At 30.8% G+C, this 11,701-nt stretch overlaps 1 long non-coding RNA gene across 1 annotated transcript; it reads left to right on the top strand.

Annotated features, from left to right (window-relative positions):
* The first annotated feature begins 7,880 nt into the window (after nt 1–7,880).
* On the top strand, nt 7,881–11,231 carry LOC127705370 (uncharacterized). The gene is made up of 2 exons (XR_007983856.1): nt 7,881–8,458; nt 10,994–11,231. It is a non-coding gene; the product is annotated as an uncharacterized LOC127705370 (long non-coding RNA).
* The last annotated feature ends 470 nt before the right edge of the window (nt 11,232–11,701 follow it).

Here is an 11,701-nt window from a genome sequence, read left to right as displayed (position 1 = left end):
GCTATTTCCATCTGAGGGCTTATTTAAAGGTAAAGTAAAGGTAATGAAATCCCTGACTTGAGTTTGTTCAAGTGATACACGTATTACGTTCAATGAAATCTTTAAATTCCCTATAGAAACGGAAATAGCGAACGATTTGGTATATATATATATAGGACCCGGGGGTGCTATGGGTACGCTGAAGTACGATGATCACGATGAAGTGAGATGGTCTACGCAGAAGTGCGATGATCCGTTCGCTGATGGTTAAAATTTACAAATGTGCAATTACATGTATTATGAGAAGTACAATCAATTCAATTCAATGTTCTATTAAAGTCTCATCCATAAACAAGTACAATCGGTATTTATAAATCGTAAAACAATACTAAACAAAATGAGAGCTATTCTATACAGAATTGTAAGAGACTATTAAAATGCATAGATATAATACATCAAACAATGTGAAAAAAAGTATACTATCTACAATATATAAAATTTCTACGTCTTCTTAAAATCAAAAAAAGGTTTTGGCACACACACACACACGTATCATATTTACATCTGAGAATAAAAACATTAATTTTTGGATGTCATCTAAAGTATTAAAATTTGTATTAAATGTTTCAGCAACATAATATAAATGGTTTCTAAAATCGTCATAAAGAGAGCATCTTAATAAAACATGCGCTTCGTCTTCAATAAAACCATCACACATATGCCACACTCTGTTTTCTAAAACAATATTTTCGTATCTCCAAGTTTCAATCCTCAGTGGGACAACACCACATCTAAATTTGGCGAAAGCACTTCTGTGACTGAAAGGCAAAGCTATTTTACAGTATTCTTCGGGTTCAAAATTTTCTTTAAACAATTTGTATGTTCGAAGCTTATTGTCAACTCTACCCCATTTATATTTATCAGAATGCAAAACAGCATGCCAATTATCGACTTGTTTATCGTTTAATTTTGACATAAAAAGTTTTACAACATAATAAGTGTCCATATTTTCAGGACACAGTAAATGACTTAAATTCAGTTCACAGAAGGCTTTCCTCACTAAAAAGTTTCAGTTTTTAACTCACTTATGCTTAATACTCATATTATCAGTCCACTTATGAACTTTTGCATTTGCATGTAGGTTTTTTTCATATTTAGTATATAAATTTACATTTATTACATGTATTGTCTATGTTTGTCCTTATTTACAGTTGCATACTAAATAAGAGATCGTCCTCTTTGATTGTTTACATGTGGACATAATTCTGCATTAACATTTTATTTTTACTTTGTTCCTCTCATGAGTTCCTATTTTACCGAATTATTATAGTGCGGAGAGAAGGTATGCGGACCCGTATGTATTGAGAAAATGAACCTTTTGTAGATTATAGATTGTAGATTTGCTTATATTAGAGACATAAAACGGGCATTCCAAAATCAAGTTAATCGCTATTGGTGTGTGGCACAGTTTTCTATTATCATATAATTGAAAATAAAAACAGGTTTGGAAGTTATTTCTAGATGATGTTTACAAATGTTTATATTGTTGTATTGTCAAACCATTGTCTAAGGTGAGTGAACAGATGTGCGCTCAGCTCCCCAACGTATTTATCCACACACGTTATGTAACTGCTGTCCCAAAGCCGAAGGGGAATTGATATAACGAGAAATTGCATGGAGTATAAGTGGAATTTTATTTGTGTTTGGTGAAAGTACATGTACAGTAACTATTGGAAAACTATAATTAAAACGCATCTCGAAGACGAAATTATTAAAACTTTTGTAAAATTAAGCTTATAATATTTAGAATCATGAGTAGCAAAGTATACGTTTTTTCCAACTTCACACATGACTGTTTATGTTTTCAGTTTTTATTATTTTTACATATATGTATAATGAATGGAAAAAGAATTTGAGACATTCCATTTTTCTATTTTGTTTTATGTCTGAACTAGGCGTTGAAAAAAGTGCACAAACAAAGTAAATGTCAATTGCGTTAAAAAGAATGTCTAGCTGAGTATGGTCGTTTCTCTTTTATTCATGTTCTTCTAATATGTTTTTTTTTTTGTTTTAGACAGGTACCTCCTCTCCTTTTTGTTTTTGTTTTATCTTAATGCAAAGGAAATGATTACGCTCAAATTAAAATAAAAAAATGTACAGTATTTATTAACCAACAATACAAAACGTTCATATGTATGATTACTGAAAGTCTGAAAAACAATACGTCAACGTAAATGAAAAATACAAAAAAAGGAAATTCAAACATAATCTCTCTAATGTGCATACAGTTCATTCGTTATGTTTCAGTAATATCACACGATTTTTTTGTTGTTGTTGATTTTCATCATTATATATTATCTGAACATTAAAAATTCAAACACTTCAGATTATTTTTTTTATGTTTTAAATTCAAGTGATAAATATATGTTGTAACTGTTACTGCTACGATAAGTGGCATCCTGTTCAAGGTTTCATATTCTTTTTCGTCATGTATGTCAAATAGCAGATATTGTTAAACATTGAAAGTCTGATAGTTTGAGTCAGCTGTAATGTCTTTTTGCTTAAAAGAGAGGCGAAAGATACAATACAATACAATATTTTTTATTTTCCAAATTAAAGGGCCCATTAAGAGCATAACATTAACAACAACATGACATAGACATTACAGAGTGGTTAAAGAAACATAAACTAATAGTTCAAATGCATGAGGAAAGGGTCAGTGGTCAAGGGGAGATAATTTTGCTATCTATTAGAGTATTTAACTAATTTTCTGATTTTCTAAGTTGCAGGCCTTTATCGAGGTTTGCACATAAAATAGATAAAAAAAACTGCTATCTTCATTACTCATGATCCATGTAAAAAGATCATTTCTGTTTAAATTAACTAAACTGGGGTATTTTTTTGCTATAATCAGTCATATTTCTTCTGAGGTTATTGTAAAGAGGGCATTCCAGAAGAAAGTGCATTTCATTTTTAATAGAATTTGAATTACAATATAAACATATCCTCTCATGTCGAGGTAATATTTCATATTTACCACATACATTGATAAAACGTTCATGTCTGCCAGTTTCTATTCTTAAACAGTGATTGCTGAGTCTGTATTTTGTTAACAAATGTTTTTGGGGATGCTGAAAATCTAAATAATTTTCATAGTCAAATGACCTCTTGAATGAAAAATAAGTGTCCAATTTGCCTTGATTCTGTAAATAAAAATCTCGCATTTTCTTCCAATCATTTTGAAAATTTAATTTGAGCTGTTTTTTCAGTAAATTTTTAAATTTATTTTTGCCTAAATTTTTACATATATTTAGGTCAATACCCAATTTTCGCTGTAGAAAATGATATTAGAGAGCCATTAATTATTGGAGTTAGTTTGAGCTTTACTCTCAATCATATTAACTCAGCATAAGCACTTTTCAATAAATCAGATGGGGAATTCTCTAGTCTATGCCAATACATAAACATATGTGTTAGCAAATTTATATAAAGAGGATATCTACCCAGTTCAGACAGGACTGCTACGTTTGTGCACATCTTTGTAACACCAATAATATACTTGCAAAATTTTAGATTTAGCTTCTCAAACTCCCAATCTTTAAATATGTCATAAAGGGATAATTTTTTCCTTTTAGGAGTAATGTTAATAACACCACAATTTTCACAACCATACGTTACAATTGGCTGTATACAATGATCAAATAAATGCAAAATAGTTTTAATAGGATTTGATGATTTCAAATCTTTATACAGTTTAAAACTGGCCTTTTGACCTTTTTGGAATAATTGTTTCCTGGCTTCATTAAAGTTTCCAGTATTTTGGATGACTATGCCAAGATATTTGTATTGTTTAACACATTCGATAGAATTATTTTCTATCTTGAAATCTTCATTAAGGAGTCTACCACTCCTATTGAATATAATAATCTTTGTTTTCTTCACATTTATTTCCATACACCAATCTTTGCAGAATGTGCACAAAGTATCAAGTCTCTTCTGAAGCCCTTCTTTTGAGTCGGATATTAATACAAGATCATCAGCGTATAGTAGACATGGTATCTTTTCATTATCTAAATTGACATTATCATAATTGTTTGACAATATATCTGGCAAATCATTAATGAATAGTTTAAACAATGTGGGACTCAATACGTCACCTTGTCGTACACCAACATTATATCTAAAAAATTCAGTTATTTTGTCTTCTACTTTGACACACACTTTTTCATTACTGTACATAGATTTCAATATGTTATAAAAAATACCATTATTTGTATGTTGTAATAATTTGTATAATATACCAATATGAATAACCTTATCAAAGGCCTTGCAAAAATCTACAAAGCATACATATAAGATACAAAAGGAACTCATACGTGTGTTAAAATGCTTCCAATCATTGTCAAAAATTGCAGTAGACAGCATTTTGTTTTCTTATTTTAATAAAAATGATTGGATATACTGATTAAATAGTTATGATTAGTCGTTAAAATCCGATTGATATCTGAAGGTCTATTTGTTGATTGTGTTTTGTTGTCTAAGGGATAAATTCTGGTTTTCCATTTTAAAAACTATAAATAATGTGACATCCCTTTAAAGGTTTCATGTTCCTCTTCAGTCTGTATTTGAAATTGCAGAAATTTAATTAATATTTAAAGTCTTATAGTTTGGGTAAGTTGATATGTTCTTGCTTACGAATGCACTAAACTCCTTTCATTTATCGTTTGAAACTTGTATTTTACTGTTATAACTTATTTTTTTACAGTACATATTTAATGTTCGGCATAAAAGCACGAACAATATTCCCGTTCGGAGTAAAAGCCCGAACAATAGTCGATATATAAAAAATAAAAATATTTTAAATCATATGTTTTCTTTTCGCATTATATTTTCACCGCTAATACTTTTACACGTTCAAAACTTTAACATTCCTCTACTAAAACTATCTACATCATTATTTTTTTTTTTTCCATCAAAGCAGCATGCCCAGACACAATAAATTACATTCGGCATAAAAACTCGAACAATAATCGTTATATAAAAAATAAACTATCCAAAACTTATATGTTTTCTTTCCTTATTATATTTCAAAAAACTTGAACAATTTTCTTTTATCTTTTCTATTCACGTTCTAGCATTTAACCCAAACTCTAGACAAATTGCATTGAATTTTAAAATTTATAGAAACATAAAAATATAATAAATTACTAGATTTTCTTTGTCTTCACATTCAAGTACCCAAACAAACATTTTATTGGCCTAACTTAAAGAACTTTCCATTCTTCCGTTCTCACTTTTCTAAACAAATATTTAAACCGTAAAATAGGTCTATATGTGCCCGTTCAAATGTGAACAAATTATTTAATTAATATGTAACATTTCCGTCCCATATTCAGTATGAAAATACCACAGACGTACAACTGGCGTTCCGATAAATTTCCTCTAACACTTTCATAATTTGTATTCCAAACTCTTAAAAACTAAAATATGCCATTTATATACACAATATATACCCATATACTATGACTACATAATACGTTAATATCTGTATTAATTAACTTTTACACTCATCGTATTCTCTTCTCATGAACCGTTGCTATATCAAATAAGATTCAAAAACTCACCCCTGACGATTTGTTTTCTGATGTTTTAGCCTTTTTCTTAGGAGGTTCTTGTGTAACCGTATCTTCCTTCAATTCGTCTTTCTGCTCCAATGCAAAATTCACAATTTTGCATAGATTCTCTCTGGAGTCGTCTATATCTAGAAGCACTAGAATGTCATTTAAATGCAACTTTATATTAGTGGCTACTTTCAATAAGTCTTCTCTACTGAATGTACTCAAACACTTCCCGTCAAATTCTTGAAGTTTAGGATCCTTGTCCGATCGATATCGCTTAATTATTTTTAGGAGATCCATTATGCGTCTGCACGATCGTATGACCTCCAATCGAGTGACGATGAGACTAAGAGTGACCGTGCTATCTTATACATTCGAGGTACCGAAGGGGGAACTTGGAATAGCTTGTTCATTTGGAATAATAAAACACCACATGATTCAGATAGTAGACATTTGAAATGTGTTTCTACAAACGTAAATTTAGAAATCCTAATATATAAATAGTAAATTTCAGTTAACAGACCAGCAAAAACTGTTTTTGTGTAGTAGAAAAATGACAGAATTTTTCAACTACTGACGATTTACAGTCAAAATGTATTTTCCAGACCAAAAACTACTGTGTAGTGATTGATAATATATCAGCAGTGATAATAAAAATGAATTAAATCCATACCCGTCCACACATAGCTTTTGTTTGTTGACAATAACGCTAACAAGTACACGCCATACCAAACAACGAATATATAAGGGTTTGAGAGTATACAGAATATAGGGGTTTACGCATAAAAGAAAAAAAAACATTTTTGATTAACAAAAGATACCGATCTTTTGGGTAAAGCAAAGTGCAACTGATTTATTTCTTATGTTTTGCTGTTACATCACTGTCCAAGGTTAGGGAAGGGTTTACCGCTCATAAACATGTTTAACCCCTTCACATTCTTTATGTGCCTGTCACAAGTCAGGAGCCTGTAGTTCAGTGGTTGTCGTTGGTTTATGTCTGTAATATTTGTTTTTCGAAAATTGTTGTTATAAACGAGGCCATTATATTTCTTTTGTTTAAATTGTTTCACATTTCTTATGTCGGGCCTTTTATAACAGGCTATACAGTATGGGTTTTTCTCACTTTTGAAGGCCTTACGGTGATCTTTAATTGCTTACATCCACATCAGTATAACTATAGTAAATAGCTGTCTCATTGGAAATCATACCGCATCTCCTGATTTTTATACGCCCGTTTACGGGACGTATTATGGTATACCGTTGTCCTTCGGTCTGTCCGTCCGTCGTCAATATGTCGGACAATAACTCAAAAACCCTTCAACCAATTTGCATGAAACTTTGGTGAATTGTTTATATCTATTGACGTTAGCTCCCTTTCGATTTTTATAAATTTTAGATTATACGTTTCCGAGTTATGGGGTTTTGTTCATTAAAAAAAGAGGAGTTTCTAGGTTTCGGACAATAACTCAAAAGTGCTTTCAGCAGTTTTCATAACACTTTGGTGACTGGTTTATATCTATTATAATAACCTCCCTTTTGTTATTTTTCTTTTATAAATTTCTGATATGACATTGAGGAGTTATGAAAATGTATTCATTAAAGAGACGGGTGTATCATGAACTCATGGCGCAGCTCTTTATTAAATGAATAACATAATTAGGATATCATACTGTAATGCTTAGTTACTTGACAAGTCGTTGAGCCAAGAAAATAAGTTTTAGCTGGCATCTTAACAGTTTGTATGCTAGCCATTACTCTGCACATGATGACATATTGCATTATTGGAATTAAATAATGAGTGGTACTACCACAACAAATAGATTAGAAACTAAAAACAAACGATCATTTTTGCAGCTTGCATCTGAGAAGACACCACGATGTCAAACACTAAGCAAAACGTTTATACGAACAGCAGTTTCAGAATAGATATAGCCGATGCAGAGTACGAGGAGGTGATTGTAGAAAATCATTCAACAGTGTACGATGATGCACTTTCAGTACAAAAGGCAGAGCCTTCCAATGTTGTCCGTACTACACTTCCAAATATTCCCCAAAGAAAAGCAGTCATTCATGGTCATCAAACAATTCAAATCTCACTACCGTTGTTATTTCTTATCATTATTTGTTCCATGATTGCAATATTTCTAACAGGTGTTGTAACATTCTTCATAACAAAGTACACATTACCAGAAACACAGTGTAAGTATATACTTGTACTCCTATTTAAATTCGGTATTTACACATGTGTCTTCGACATATTATTTATTATTCCACAAGAATTTCAGAAATCAAACCATTGTCAGTGCGTACGACATAAGTTTTTTTTAAATCATTATCTTCATTGTAACACTGTAAACAAAACGGAAAAAATGTTTTTAATATCGAAATATTAACTGTTGGTCGAGAAGATAGTTTATACAAAACAATATGTGTCTGACATTGTGACTGTTACTTTAAATTATTAAATGTTTTATGTTTAATTGACGCAACAATCTTATGAACCTGATAAAGGTATGTGACAAACATATAATGCATTTTTAATTGATTACTTCACATATACATATCAAGAAAAATAAATAAAAGTTATCTTTTTAAAGAGTATAAGTAAAGAATTTACAAGCATGTTTTTTTTATTATATCCTTAAGTTTAGCCTTCATGTTGTATTTTGTTAATTCTCAGTTTGTTTTAGATGCAGAGGAACAAGCTTGTTACTGGTCATCCTGGAGCTTTTGGTCCAAATGCAGTATTACTTGTGGAAACGGAGTACAAGTCAGAATAAAACAACAGATGAATAATACTAGGCTATGTAGTTACAATGAAACACATGATAATAAGATCTGTTCCAGAGGCACTTGTCCAGGTATGATTATGTTTAACATGAAACACTTTTCCAACTTTAATAGTCAAATTTATGTTTTACTGTGACTTGACTGTTAGTGTTGCTCTCCATCTATTGCAACTTATTCAAAATTCTGACCAAATTGCAATTTGTTTTATAAAACCAAACTGTTGAACTGGTCAGAAATTTGAACAAACTGCTGTAGAAAATCACAGTCAAGTCGTGGAAGTGCAAAGTGATAAAATAAATCATACTTACACTCCTATAAGACATAAATTCCACTTCAATGTTATTATGAAAAATTAGTCTAACAGTTTGAATAGAAATTTTATTGTTATTGTCATGCTAAAGGTGATGGATAGAAATTTTGAATTGCTATAAAATGTCCAAACTAAGCTTTCATACATTTTTTCTTTCGAAAAGTCTTCTATATTCATAAGAATCTTATATTAAGTAAAATATATGTAAAATTACGATATGTTGTTAATAAATTTCTATGGGAGATAACATAAAACATTATTCTTTCGAATATAGAAGACTTTTCGAAAGAAAAATTGATTATCTCCCATGGAAACTTACTAACAACGTATTGTAATTTCACACATATTTTACTGAATATAAAATGTTTTAATTCAAACGATGGGCGTACGTAGTCTTCTTAAAAGAGCTATTGCCTATAAATAACTATGTTCTTCCATGTTTGTAATTTGGCTATAATCTTGAGGAATTTTAGTAGGTAAAAAGATCAGCTTTACAAGATGTATTTGTTTAATTACTTGAATTCACCGAGTTGCATATTTAAAGAAAGAGGAATATCAAGTGAACAAAATATCATTCCCACAAAATCTGGTTATATTGAACGCTTTTGTCATTTTTTATACCGACTTCCAGTTTGTCATACTGTTAGAACTGTATGAGATTAGGAACCTCCATTTTCGAGGGCGCAAGGTAACGCTAAGAAGTCACGAGAAGTGTGTAAGATAATTGTTTTCAATCAAAAGTGTTTTAACCAACATAATTGCATTTCCAGTGGCAGTTTTTATGCACTCCTTACAACTTAAACCAACATTACAGAACACACTGATGTATTGTGTTGTTTAATTCCTGTTCGCCCTGTTTTTATGAGGTTAGTGTTACTCAGTCTTTGGTTGACTGCGGAGTGTAGGTAAGACTGTTGTTTGTCTTTTTGTCGTTTTTCTTTTTGGAAATATAAAGTATTGTTTGTTTTTCTACGATTCGTGATTTATTATCATACCTGTCAACTGACCCGTTTCCTGCAGGTTACACCCGAGAATTTCACCCAATTCCCGGTATTTTTTAAATACCTGCCGGTTCGTTAAATAACCCGGGAATTCGGAAAATGACCAGTTTTCACCCGGATTCTTGAGCCTTTAGACTGATTTCATAAGTGATTTTCCTATGAAATACCGGCAAATTCGTAATTCTTCCTGGACAGGAAGTTCAACTAACTGTGTTAACTGTCAAATTATGTGACCCATTAGATGCATGGCTTCACTTGACAGCTTTAGTGCCAAACACACTGTTAACTTAAATAACACCAATTACCTAAGCTTAAGGTCATAAATAATTTTTCTATTTCAAAGTTGTTTGACAATACATTTGAGTAACTTCCCCCTTTTTGTCACCTTTCACAATATACTCCTTAATTTTATGTTTGTGTTTTGTAAAAAAATTTAATCTAAAACAAATTGAATGCAAATACATATCAGAATATTACTTTCTTTTATTTTTCTACCTTAGAACAGTTAAAAAATTATTTTGAAAATTATTTTTTTATCTCTACTACCTTTAAATGCTTATTTTTTTATGAAATTCCAATATCAACAAACTTAGATAATCTGCACATTATTATACATACTGGGAAACAAATAGCTTGAGAAATGATTTAAAACTATGAAATAATCAAGAAGAGGGAGTATGGCTTGGCTTGAAATGACAAATTATAACACATTTATAATTCAATGGATTATTATGCAATGAATAAATAAAATTAAAGTTTAAAATTATTTTCAGTTAGTACTTTACCATGTGAACACATTTTGGAATCTGTTCGATTTAAAATATAAAGAAATGTCCCCTAAATACTTAAATTCAGCTGAAAAAAGTTGGTAAGCGTTATGACCTGAGTTTTTGTCTTCAATGCAGGTTATGACCTGCATTTTCATTTTCATAGGTTGACTATATGTTATTATACCTTTGCTATCTGCTGTCCCTTCGTTTATAGATTTGAATAACATATTGCTAAGCAAGCAATCATTTCTTGATCAGTAAAATATTATCAATTTGTAAAAGTCTGTCAAAGTTTTTAAATAAAACGAATTGAATAATGTATCATTTACCTTGGACTTAAACAAATAATGTAACTCATTCGTTTCTTTTAAATTCACATTGAATTCGAAAAATGCAATCAATGTACAGACCTAACTTTTAGTTTTAAGTCTATGAGCACAATAATATACAATTACAAGTACATTACAATGTATTGATATCATCAATAAAAAAATTTGACTGACTTATAATCTATTATTATTTCAGTTGACGACGTTCTATTTGACATGAGATTTAGTCGAAAATCAATGCATAAGAAATTGTTTATATCAGCTGATAATACAATCCTAAGTAACTTCCATACCATCGAAACTTCAAGCAGTGATGAGGCACAGTTACAGAACTATAAAGGAACGATTTCCGACATTTGTGTAGGAAACAATGAATTAATTTACTATGAAGTGAACTATACATACACAATAGTCAATAAATTAAATGCAAATTATGCTGTCCTAGAAGTAGGTTTAGCAGAATGTTCCAAAGTAGACAGGTATTACTACGTCGGTAACAATAATGTGAGTGGATGGTCTTTCCACCTATTCCGGGGTTCGAAAGTTGATAAAGTGTTCTTGAGGTCAGAAAATCCTCATGATAGAAAAACTTACGAATCATTTAGTAATAATGCAGTTGGTATAAAAATCCACGGCAAATTTAAATTGTTCATAAACAGACGGAGAAATGAATTCTCGCTGAGACACGGCGAATCGATCTTCCATTTCTTCAAGAATGTGATCTCAAGTGAAACCCTTTGTCCTGTATTTGGGGTGTACAATTCTAACCGAGTGCATGTCAAATTGCAATTAATGAATCCTCGTAACTATACTTATTATCCGTGGTGAAACATTCAATCGGTCTCTATCAATATTCAATGATGCTTTAATGAACATCTTCATGCTCCTCAATGTTTTGTCTTTC

The sequence above is a fragment of the Mytilus californianus genome, unplaced genomic scaffold (genome assembly GCF_021869535.1).
Source record: "Mytilus californianus isolate M0D057914Y unplaced genomic scaffold, xbMytCali1.0.p SCAF_6, whole genome shotgun sequence".
NCBI lineage: Eukaryota > Metazoa > Mollusca > Bivalvia > Mytilida > Mytilidae > Mytilus > Mytilus californianus.
This window is presented reverse-complemented; position numbering and strand designations above follow the sequence as displayed.